Here is a 13,727-nt window from a genome sequence, read left to right as displayed (position 1 = left end):
TTTTGTTAAATTTTAAACGAAATCATTTCAATGTAATTTTGAAATATAATAATAATAATATAATAGTATTTATTCAATGAATAATTCTTACAAGGCTCATGGCCCATAAGTGAACTCAGCGTAATTTTGAAATATTTGAAAGCGTAAATTTTTAAAAATTTTCGTAGAGAGGGTTTAATATTTGCATTATATGTATGTAAAGGGTTTCCTTACCATTAGGATTAAAAAATCCTGGACGAGAAGGTGCGTATTGTGGAAATCGGCTAGTATATGGATAACGTGGAGGAGGTGAGCTACATCCATATGTACACAAAGAACGTTACGCACAATTTAGAAAGGTCCTTTAAGCCGGTGTTAAATGTTAAAGCAGGATATTATGTATATTTTAAAAATTAACTCATCAACATACAATGCGATGACGCCAGCGGTCTCGCTCCGATTTTGACGAAACCATGAAAATTACACAGCCTTTGATAAATAATTAAGCAAATCTTTCCAGATTTTTCATAATGCTAAGTTTCAACAAAATTATAGTGGTATCCGGGACCCAGAATATACATTTTGACTGATAAAATTTTCTCGCGAGGTAGAAAAATTAAAATTCTCGCTTACAGCATTATGAAAAATCCTGCCGCACCTGCTTAATTATTTATGCAAGGCTATGTACATAATTATCTTGGTTTCGTTCAAATCTGAGCGTGAGCACTGGCGTCACGGCATCGTTCGTACCATCCGCCATAAATTATGAAGGGAGATCTCGACTGGCGTGACGTTCTGTTGGTTGCCAAGCTAATTTCAGGCTATCACAGATAATCAAGATGACCCCAATGTATTAAATTTAAACGACTCAAAAACATATTAAATTTCTATAAAAACTAATCACATGCTCGGTTCTTTGTTTGAATTAATGGGAATGATAAAAATAATGAATGTTTGTGTTGTTACCTGCTCGATGTGAGTATAGTTTAAGGCTGTATTTTTAATTGGAGATGTCCAGCTCAATGATAAAAGAGAGATGAGCAGGATCTAAAATTATTTATAATATGTAAGAGATTATTGATCAAATTGTGAAAGATGAAGTAATTTTGATACAAAAAACGAGTAAAATTTATAACAAGGATTTGTCTCAAGGTTGGGTAAAAAAGAGAATGACACAATCAAAAGGTAAAAATTTACCAAAGTTGCGCAAATTTTGTATAAAAATTTGAACACATTTTGCACAACGTTGGACAAATTTTACATTTTGGTTGTGTCATCCTCATTTTTATTTAGAGTGTAGCACACCAAACTCAAACATGCTCTCAATATGTCGACCTCCAGGCTTAATATTTTGGCCATAATGCTTCCGATTTTGAGTCTTTCGGAGGAAGGAAATTTATGTGTCACAGTAAGATCTGAGGAAACGACTGGTTAGAAAGTTAGTGGTGGTTCCTTCTTTTATATCGTGTATTTATTGGTAAGAACTGGTTTCCACATGTGATTAGATTATTTAAATATGTATGTCAGTGAGGTGACTGATCCTGGTTTTTTGGATCTCAATTCAGCTACATTTGCATAAGAACTTGTAGTTCCTGCATGGGCTCCAGGTTTTTAATTATAAATCAATAAATCTAGGGTTTTTATTAATTGTGTATGTATGTATGTATGTATCTTGGTCGGTATAAACTTATATCCATTGAGGAAGATGAGAGGAAATCTCATTGTATTTTTGGAAAGCCAATTGAACCAAGAATGAGAAAAAAGTTGCGAGCTGGCCGGAACCGAACCGGAACCTTTCGTTCTGATCACTAATCAGTTACCACTTTCCCCACAAAGCCCTGTAAATGGCTGATGCTTATTTCTCACACTTTTCATTTTTAACATACATAAAAAATTCGTAGAAAGTAAAAATGTGGCAGCATCATTAAAGCTGAGCATCTTGTACGATTTGGTAAAAATTACAGTTTAAGATTCGTGCAGAGCTCACTAGTTCGATTTTATTATGAGCACTCAACAATGCGTTTGATTTCGCGAAATTATTGGCCTTATTAAGTATTTCAAATGTAGCAATTTATTATAGTTTTTTTTCAAAATTTATGATATTCACCTACATACATAGATCCGTATATTGTGAAATTTATATACACAGGTTATAAATGATGAAGTTACGTTAAAAATCAATTTCTTCAAAACCATCGGACGGGAAACTGCTTGTCGAATAAGGTCTTCAGAATGTTTTTGGAATGTCGTAGCTAATGCCGTGTTTTTTTCTGTTTGTTACTTTCCAGAGAGTTTCTGACGCGATCACGATTCCACAAAAGTCGCTATTTGATGAAGATTAGTTTCGGTAAATATATATGTTTAGCAATAAATATTGTACAAAGCCGTTTACGTTATTGCCGAATAGTCCGCCGATGGAATGTGCAATTTCAACGCCGAACTATAAGATCAACAAGGATGTCCACACCGTCCAGCAAAGCTGTATCGTAATATACCTAATTTCATGCTCAAAACCATCTTAGGGGTTCATTTTTTGCTTAACTTTGCGCATAACCAAAGCAATTTGGGGAATTTAATTTTTATAAAATTTGAAATGAAGTTATTTTAAAGTAATGTTGAAATAATGGATAACGTAAATTTTGATAAAATTCGAAAAATGGGTTCAATTTTTGCTTATTATGTATGTATTTATACTGTGATCTTACTAGCAGGATTAAAAATGCCTATGGGATGAGACGGTGCATTTTGTGATAAACCAAATCGGCCAGGATATTGGTAAGGTGGAGGAGGTGAGCTACATACATATAGAAAGCACGTGTCGGATAATTAAAAAAAATTAATTACAAATTAAAAGTGGATTTTGAATTTTGATAATCAATTAATTTAATTGATCAACTTACCACCCGCCATAAATTATGAAGGGGTATTTCTGCTGGCGTGACGTTCTGTTCGTTACCGAGCTGATTTCAGGCTGTTAAAAAATTTAAAAAATTCCAATTTATTAAAGAGTTCTTTTTTCCTATTTTTAAATCGAAAGGATTCACAATACAGAAATATTATTTGGAAATTCCACACACAAGGTTATTAAATTTCTATGGATTTATTTAAAAATCAGTCGAACGCTTTTTTCTTTGTTTAAATTATGCGATGTAATAACAACAATTTAGGCCCCCATGTGTTGTTACCTGTCCCATTCTGGTATGAATTAAGGCTGCATTTTTTACTGGGGATGTCCAACCATATGATAAAAAAAAGATGATCAGCACCTAAAAATTACTGATAAGGTGACATTATCGATAAAATTGTGAAAGATGAAGTATCTAATTTTGATTACTAACCAAAGTCAAAGTTGAGCTCGGTATGAATTTCATGTTGAATATTTTGGCCAGGATGTTTCAAATTCGAAATCTTTAGGAAGATTATCTTGAGGATAACTTGAAGAAGGAAATATATTTGTTACCGTAAGGTCTGAGGATGAGTACCGACTGGTTGTAAAAATTAATGACACTTGCTTCTTTTAGCTTTAGTATAAAGTAGTATTAAATATGTAACTGGTTTCCACATGTCGGGTAATTAGATTATGTAAAGATTGCAGTGAGGTGACTGGTCGTGCCTTTTTAGGTCTCATTTAAGCCGGATTCACATAATGACTTGATGTACCCCCTTGGCCTCCAGGATTTTTATTAATTCTGTATGCATCTTGGTCAGGATAAAATCACATGAACAGGTTTAAACCTGTATTATTATGTGAAGATGTTTATCAGAAATTCGTATAAAGTAAAAATGTGAGTGCATCATTGAAGACGACCATATCATCCGATTCGGTAAAAATTGCAGTTTAACACTAGTGTAAAGCTCACTAGTTGTTTTTTAGTCCAAAAAAATACATACATATAATTGACTTGATATTGGCGTAAGAAAACCTGGTGCGCGTCTGTGTTTTACATATTTCAAAATTGCGACGAATTCTCTCAAATCTCCGTACTGGAATTGCACAATCTTTCCATGTGTATATATGCTATTGTATCTACCTACATACACTCTTAATAATCCGGTAAAGGCACGCAGGTAATAATTTCTCGGTAACAAATTTGGTAACAATATTTTACCAGGTAGTAGAAATTCGTTACCATTATGGTAAAACTTTATTACCACAGGGTAAAACTTATCATTACCACTTTGGCAGAGTCATATGCTTGTGCTTTTCGGTAATGTTTATTACCAGATTATTTACTGTGTACGTATGTTTACACAAATATTCATCTCATAAGTACATACTCTTTAACGATATGAATTGATGCACTAAATGGCTACATATGTGTATTGCAACAAAATTTTAGGCTTGAATCTTATCTAAATTGCATATATATCATAAGTATAAATGTTCACATTTTATGAGGTCTTTAACCTCACGAATAAATAAACACATCTTAGGATTGATCAGTTTTTATCATAAATCATTTATTCTAAATTTATCTGATGGAAAAGCCATTGGCCACCAATTTGTGGAGTCACATCGTTCTCTCTTTGCTATTTTGGCTTCCCAGAGGTTTGTCACCCGACACCTGTTGCACAAAAATTGTCATGGCTATTTGCAAATGTTTAGCTGACAATGCGATGGTGTGCAGTGTAATCCTCGGATATGGTTGAAATTTTCAAATTATGTGGTCCATGGCAATACAACCAACGTTTCTTCAAGCAGTTTGGTCGATGGTCAGAATTTGTCAAAATGTTCCAAGTCCAAGTTACAAAATTTTGCGATTTTTACCAGGCGGAAGAAGCAAACTCAACTTCCATTTTCTTCCCGTGCTAAAAATTGCACATTTTTCGACTTTAATCTCAAATATTTTGCAAATTCTGACTATCGCACAAATTGCCTGAAGAAACGTTGGTTGTATTGACATGGACCACATAATTTCAAAATTTCAACCAAATCCGAGGGTTACACTTCACACCATCGCATTGTTAGTTGGACGTACATTATGGATAACCATGCTGTCCTAAGCCGCATCCGGAGCTTATGTACATGTTAGTGGCCACCAGACCCGCCAAACTCGACCTGGTTACCATCAGCTATAATCTCGGGCAGAAGTTCCTCCAGAGTATCTTCTACATCTGCATCATGAGAACATAATTTGAATACTCATTATGAATGATTTGCATACAAAACCTTCAAATATAAATGAAAAACTTCCGTAAAAATCCCTAAAATATGATCATAAACATGACCTATTTTGTTATTTTTGGCTTGTGTGAGACTCTATTTTTATCAATGAAATAAGATCTTCTAGCGTTATAGTAATGATTGTAATTCATATCCCAAATTCTAATACCATTTATGTAAGTTAAACCCAATTTTTGCTCAAAACTAAATATGTATTTCCATGAAAATATAAAAATTCATTTAAACCTGTATTATACCTATATTACATGAAAATTTTCATTCGAAATTTGTGTGTATGAACTACAAATGTAAACTAAAACGTAAAAAAAACAAGTATCATTAAAGATTGGTGTTTATTTTATGTGCGATTCGATAAAAATTAGGTTTAAACCGCGCCTAAAAACTTCATTAAAAGGTTACCAGTTAATTTTTCGACAAAATTACACTCTTACAAAGCTGGCGTTAAATCATTACTGGGTGGGGTACATCTGTGTATTCCAACAAAATTTGATTGCTTGCACCTTCCGCAAATTACGCATATGTAATCAAACAAAACGCCAAATTTTAAACCACCCAAAAAAATATCGAAAAAATCCTCCGACGATAAAGGCTGATTTAACACATGCGATTTAACATTTCAGCTAGGGACCACTATGGTCGTTTCCAGTTTCTTCGACAATAACATTTATAGCTCCAATTAACGGATTGTCCAAAGCGAACCCATGATCCTCCACATATGCATCGGAATTAGTATAATTTAGTAATTAATTAATATTTAAGTAGGACAATTTTTTTTATCCTTGTATCAAAAGGATGAAGGGATCTCTAATTTTTTGCCAAATTTAACTTGGAAATTATTTTAAAGTGATTTTGACCTTAAATTTTTAAAACCAGTTGGGGAACTTCAAATTGTTTTCCGTACCATGATCCTCTTGCTCGCCTACTGTATTTGTGCTCGTGCTACCACCAGGACGTCCAATGTTCGCCAGTAAACCCACCAAACCTGTAGAAAAATTTAATTTGGTCACTTATTTAAAATCATAGCTCGTAATGGACCATGGTCCACGGGACGAAAATGGTCTATGATGGACCGTGAAACACAAAAAATTGGACATGGCCCATTAAAGGGGAAAAAAATTGCGTTATGGTTCCTAATTTTTGTTTGTTCCTTGTTTTTCTATATATCTCGCTATTTTTAACTTTATAATCAAAGTAAGTATTGTGAGATGTTTAATTTTGTCAAATTTAATGCACAATCATTTTAAATTATTTTGACAACTTAATAACATCGAACTTTCAAACAAGTTGGAACAATGGGTTCGTTTCTTACATAGATATCTACGTTATTTTATTCACTTACTAGTAAGCAATCCCCGATTTGAGGGTGGTGGCAGGGCGAACCCTGTGTTTTGTGGAAACCCAAATTGGCCAAGATATGGATAACGTGGAGAAGGTGAGCTAAATATATAAAGCACGTGTCGCAAAATTATGAAAATTCATTATATACGAAGGCTGGAGTTTTTATTTTGATAAGTAATTAGGTAATTAAATTGATTAATTTAGTGCATACCACCCGCCATAAATCATGAAGGGATATCTCTGCTGGCGTGACACCCTGTTAGTTCCCGGCATGATTTCAGGCTATTTCAGATAAATAATCAAAACGAAAACTATAAATTTATTAAAAACAAATCATGACATGTAGTCGATTTATTTATATATGATGGATACGCAAGTGTTCAAATTTTTAAATAATTCTTTTGAGTAATTAATCAATTCCTTGTTATTTGTTCAAACTTATGGCAATCGCAAAAATGTAAATCCGCTCTTCGTCTTACCTGCTTCAAGTCGAGATTTGTAACTGGAAGTGTCCAACCAAGTGACAAAATGGAGCTCATCACGACCTAAATTTTGACATGATCACGAAATTATGAAAGATACGCATTGAGATTACCGAAATAATTTCGATTACCCACCAAACATAAGGTTGATCTGAAAATGTTGATCTCCACGTTAGATAGTCTTGTCATGGCGTTTCAAATTTTTGAATCTTTTGGATGGAAACTAATCACGGCAAGGTCAGAGTAACGACTGATTGTCAAGTTAGTAGAGCTTCATAATTTAGATACGTACATATGCAAATAAGTATATTGTGATTATATTGAAGAACTAGTTTTCACGTCGGTGATAGAAATTACCTATATCGAACATTATAAAAATTTGCTAGTGAGGTGACTGGTCGTGCCTTTTTAGATCTCATCTAAGCCGGATTCGCATAATAACTTGATGTATGTATGCATGTAATTGGCCTCCAGGCCTTTTTATTAAATGTGTATGCATCTTACAAGGGAAACCTCCAAGGTGCCGGTTGAATCCAGGGTTCCCACCTATACCAAAATGCCCCCAATATGCGATTTATGACCAGAGTCCGGTTAAATATGTTCTTAAAAACCCCCAAATATTTATGTAAAATGTTCAATCAAATCGCCAAAATATGTATATAAAACATATTTTTTATTCGCTTTAAGTTGCCCCAAATTTAGCTTATTTGACTGCAGAAATGCTAAAAAATGCTTTTACATTTCAAAGTGACAAACTAAAAACCTTTCAACATGCTCTGGTATTATTTCTACGATGATCGGAATTTTATATGAATGGTGAATTTCTTAGGTGTCTCTAAAAGAATATATTTTTTTCGAAAAAATCGCTAAAATATGTAAAAACATATTTATGTGTATTGAAAATAATATATATTTTTGAAAAAATCGCCGAAATATGGAAAAACATATTTATATGTACCAAAACCTGGAAATATCTAAAATATGTGAAAACATTTTTTTTGACCGTGTGACCTATGCCTGACCAGGAACTATATCCCAAGGTTTCAACCCGATCGGGTTATTATTGAAAAAGTTAAAAATACATACATATCCGGACTCTGTTTATGACGTAAAGCTAAAGAATTTACGTGCAAAAATCATTTTTCGTCAATCTGTGACGATATTTGTGACGAGCGTGTGACCATGGTTGCGAGTGGATTCAAGCGACGATGTGTGCGACTCGGAGATTGCAATGTGCTCTCGTGTAAAATTCAAATTCTTAATTAACGTAATTAATTTTACTTTATCCAGAACCCTGAACAAAATCATGTCAATGTGAATTGGTGTCGTCATTAGTTAGTGGGTGGTGGTGGTGGTATATTTTAAAAAGTGGTCGAAACAGAGATGCAATTTAAATAAAAATTGCAATAACATGATGGAACTTTCCATCGGGAATAAATTCATTTCGCACATTTCATGTGTTGATGAGAAAAAAAATTCAGGAAACTTTTGAAATGTACATAGTCTCAACTTAAAAAGTGATAGTAGAGTAGACGGCTATATTAGGTTAGTTTTAAGGAATTTCAAATTTATTTTTATTCCATTGAAAAACCAGTTAAATTTCAAGTAGAAAACATGTATTAAACTTGAAAATATATTCCTCCTGTGACCACGAAGAATTGTTCACGAAAGAGAAAGCTCCATCAAAAATACGCACGAAATTAATTGACAAACTGTATCATTCCCGGGTCAGAAATTTTTTTGTGACCCTGACATTTACATGGGGCTCAGAGCAGACCTTTTCCTCAATTTTAATCAGTATTTGGTGGTGAAGTTGACTGCGGTTCGAAAATACCAATGTCAAACCCAAAGTGGAAATGAAGTCGGAAACATGGATTTTAATCCAGTTTTTCACGAATTTCGCTGTATATGTTAATGTGGAGCCCTTCACAAAGGTCGGTGACTTTTGATCCAATATGGACTAGTTGAGGGGGTGTTCCTTCTTCACCAGAACATTTATCAAATATTTTTGTAAACTATCTCCTCTTCTTAATTAAGGAAATTGGGTGGTTTTTGCTCAATTCCGCCGATTCTCGCCAAACCTATGAATGGAGCCTGATCAGATGATATTTTGACCTGTATTTTGTAATCAGCTAACCCTTAGGATATTTGACATAAAATGTGCTTGTTTCTTTGTTGAATTAGGCTTCTGTTGTAAAGAAATTCTCATGGGTAAATGGGATAATTTTCTTGTTTTTTTTTCGTACCGCTTGGGAAGGGAGGTCGATTTTTTTACCGTAGCTATCGTCTGGGAAATCTTTAGTATGTGACGTTTTCTAATCTAAAAGACCTACATCTTAGGGTCATTTTTCAGTGCTCATCTGATTTGTAAAGTTGAAAGGTCATTTGTGTGGCCAAAGTCTCCAGCATCCGACAGACATTTTGTGCTATTCTGGTCTTTAAAGCTTCGCACATCACTGCAGTCCTCCTTGACCTTAGACCATCGAAACCTTTATACCAAAGATAGACACTGTCTCTAGGGTTAGTTTAATAGTTTTGGTAACCAGATCGTAGTGGCACGTGGACTGCTACACTACATCAAACATCGTGCATTTTTTTCTCGTGCAAAAAGTGAAAAATTATTGCCGCGCGCATGTGGGTAAGCTCCTCTTACTTTTGACCTAGTCACGTCATGTAAAAACGGTCAACACCAATGATAGGCACTGAATGTATGCACAAACCGCAACTGACCTTTTAATTGTATGTTGACCGGTTCAAAAACTATACTCTACTATCACTTCTTATGGTAAGACTATGTATTTATATGAACATATTTATATCTATTTAATTACCCTTTCATGTCACTGATGTAACATTCTAATGTGTTTATCGTTTCAAAATCAGTCAAAGAATTTTGACAATTTCTTCCACAAATGAGAGCACTCTTTTTGCATATATTTAAATTTAGGATGATTTTTTTGTTATTGTTGGTGTATGTATCGTTGATTCCAAATTTACCTTTTGACAATTCCAACACAGTCCCACAAATTATAACTTAGTTTGCCATTATGAATAAGGATTTTACAAATCAAATGAAAATTGTGGTTTGTAATGAAGTTGAAATACCATCATGTGTTCAGCCAGCATCTAAGGCATCGGCCGCCTGACGTCTCACGATGAAACTCTGCCATCCATGCTCGTACGCTCGTCACAAATATCGTCACAGATTGACAAAAAATGATTTCTGCACGTAAATTCTTTAACTTTACGTCATAAATCGCATATTGTGGTCATTTTGGTATATATAGTTCGGAACCCTGGATTCAACCGGCACCTCGGAGGTTTCCCTTGTTAGTCAGGATAAAACCTTACATGTATGCAGTTTTAAACCTGTATTAGATATGTATGTATGTATAACATTAAGATGTTCATCAGAAATTCGTAAGTAGAAAGTAAAAATGTGACAGTACCATTAAAGCTGACCAACTTGTACCATTCGGTAAAAATTGCGGGTTCATGAGTTGGTTTTTTGAGTTTTTACTTATTACAGAAGCGTATTAGGGACTTGAAGTTGGCTCTGTGACAGTTTGTGCTTTACATTTAAAAATCGCGTCGAATTCTGTCAAATCTCGGCATTAGAATTTAACTATCTTCCATGAATACATGTGTAAAAGAAGTCCAAGAATTATTCAAATATATTGTAACCAGTCTTTAACAATGGGCGTACTCATGACTTACATATTTCACTTGGCAACTCATTTAGCAAACTTATCAAGGTCAAAATATTTGTCTCGTGAGGGACATGAACGCAACATGACCTCGCAAATCTAGCAAATCTACTAAAAACCTATTTTTATTTTGTTGCCATGGATTCCGTAAGTTCTCTTGCTGGTGATGGTGAGGATTAGCTGGCGAAATAAGAATGCCCAATTGCTGAGTAAATATCATGGTTTTCCAGCAAAATTTTTATGAAATTTCACAAATTTTACAAGACTTCGCAAGTTATGTTGCTATGCTTAAATTACGAAGATTGACGTGACCACGTTAAAAATGAATGTGTGCACTAATTGACGTATTTTGCATGTACTTGGTTTCATGAAATTAATAACCTTATTGTTGGGAATAAATTAAAGACCATATTTATCATAGATTTTTTTTTCTAAATTTATGATACATACTATTCGTTTCAGACTTTCCATCCACCCAAAAGAGCTTTGGATCAAGCAAGTCCGACGTCGAAAAAGGCGTCCAGGCACGACGTCCAAAAATTATATTAGCCGAATTATCCTATTATTTAACACTAGTTTATTTTATTTTGGCGTTCAAATTATTCAATTCATGGCAAGAGTTTGGGTAATTGAGTGACTTCTACGCCAAAATAAAATAAATTGGTGTTAAATAATAGGATAATTCGGCTTCTCGGCTAATATAATTCTTAGACGTCGTGTCTGGATGCCTTTTTTCAACGTTGGACTTGCTTGATCCGAAGCTCTTTTGGGTGGATGGAAAGTCTAAAACGAATAATACCTACATAAATATTTTGTGAAATTTGAAAGCATGAATAAATATGCACAACATAATCATAAACATATATTTGGATTAGTTAATTTCACTTGCATATCAGCTATTTAATGTTTATCGAGTGGCGATCGAGGTAGTCAGATTTAAATCTGTATTATGTATTACATGAAAATGTTCATTAGAAATTTGTTTGTATGAATTACAAGGGTAAAGTAAAAAATAAAAACAAACAAGTATATATAATTTGGAAGATTGGTGTTTATTTTATGTTCGATTCGATAAAAATTATGTTTTAGAACTCACCCAAAAACTGCACTAAAAGGTTACCAGTTAAATTTTCTACAAAATTACCTGGCGTTAAATCATTACTAGGCGGGGTACATTCCAACAAAATTTGATTGCTTCTACCTTATGCAAATTGCGCATATGTAATTAAACAAAATGCCGAATTTTAAACCACCCAAAAAAATATGGAAAAAAAATCTTCCTACGATAAAGGCGCTATTGCTGATTCACATGCGATTTATTTTGTTTTACATTTGAGCTAGGGGCCACTATGGGTAGTTGCTAGTGTCTTCGACATTAACATCTACGAGTCCTATTTGAGGATCGATCCCATTTACCCCATGATCATCCACCTCTGCATCTGCATCGGAATATGTGTAATTTAGTAATTTATTAATATTTAGTTGGTACAATTCTTTTATGTATAAAAAGGATGAGGGGATATCTAATTTTTGCCAAGTATAACTTGGAAATTATTTTAAAGTGATTTTGTAAAACCAGTTGGGGAACTTCAAATTGTTTTCCGTACCATAATCCTCTTGTCCGCCTACTGGATTTGTGCTCGTGCTACCACCAGGACGTACAACGTTCGCCAATAAACCCACCAAACCTGTGGAAAAATTTAATTTGATCACTTATTTAAAATCGGAGCTCGTAATGGACAATTGTCCACGGGATGAAAATGGTCCTTGATGGACCATGAACAACGAAAAATACATAAGTCCATCAATGGACTGGACGAATGTATTTCCAGCTAAGGTAAGGTCACCGTAGTGACCTTTGCTTAGCTATACATCCGCTTTGAGGAGCGAGTTAGGCAAAAAATCAGGAAAAGATAAGAAACCACGTGACAATTATGTTTCCTCTGGAGAAAAATATTGGCGGCAAAGTTTAATTTTCGAGGTAATTTTCTCTCACCTTTCGCGTGACTTTTGCCCCCCAAATATTTCTCTCCAAAGGGTGGAACATAGATGATTTTAATTTAACCTAATTTTTCTAAGGCGAGACCAAACGTAACCATGCACACAAAAAAATACGTGCATGGTTACGGCGAAGCCATAGTATTCAGTTAAGTGCCCACCTCAAAACAGTCAGACAAGATTGTGAGAGAACCATACGTCGTAGAGACATGCGGTTTCGACTGATGGGTAGTAAATTCTTTGTAGTATTGCGGATTTATCTCTGGGTTTAATCGGTTCATACCTTCATGGTGTATTTCTCGTTTTAGTGACTTTTTTTTCTGTATCTCAAAATATTCCGCTGAAAGTAAAAAATCGGCAAAGGGGAATCGAAAGGGATTACAAAAATATTACGATCATTCTTTAGGGTCATGAAAATCGGATGCAAAATGACGAAGTTATGGAGGTTTGAAATTTTAAAAATTCAGTTACATCCATGGCAACTTTTGTTTATTCTTTATATGCGTAAATGATGACCCGAACCTGGGCTTATGTAATCGTCATATCCGTCTGTCTTTCGATAACTCCCTAAAGCGTTGATCGATTTAGACAAACTTTAGTACAAACATTTATCGAGTTCGACGATAGGCGGGGGCAAATAAGTGGGGTGGGGTACATTATACACCAATATTTAAAAATTGTGGCAGAAAGCCGAAATTTGACATGAAGCTTGATAATGGATTCTAATGAAAGCATATGAAGGGAAATTGTAAAATTTTTCAACGCGAGGGGTGGTATATGGGGTGACGGGTGAGGGTGACCCCTACGTATTTTTCAAAATCGTCCAATCGATCTGAAATTTTTTACAGAGGTTCATAATGGCTCCATTTGGACGAATATGAATTAAAATTAGAAAAATTTCAACTGAAGGGTGATTTGGATTTTTTATGACGGAGTTAAAAAATTGTTCACTTAAAAACGACAAAATAAATAAGTTTAAAAAATAAAACTAAGGCGAAAGGCACTATTACAAACATGAAACAAGCCCTTCCACCAACA

The sequence above is a fragment of the Folsomia candida genome, unplaced genomic scaffold (genome assembly GCF_002217175.1).
Source record: "Folsomia candida strain VU population unplaced genomic scaffold, ASM221717v1 Fcan01_Sc011, whole genome shotgun sequence".
Taxonomy (NCBI): Eukaryota; Metazoa; Arthropoda; class Collembola; order Entomobryomorpha; family Isotomidae; genus Folsomia; species Folsomia candida.
This window is presented reverse-complemented; position numbering follows the sequence as displayed.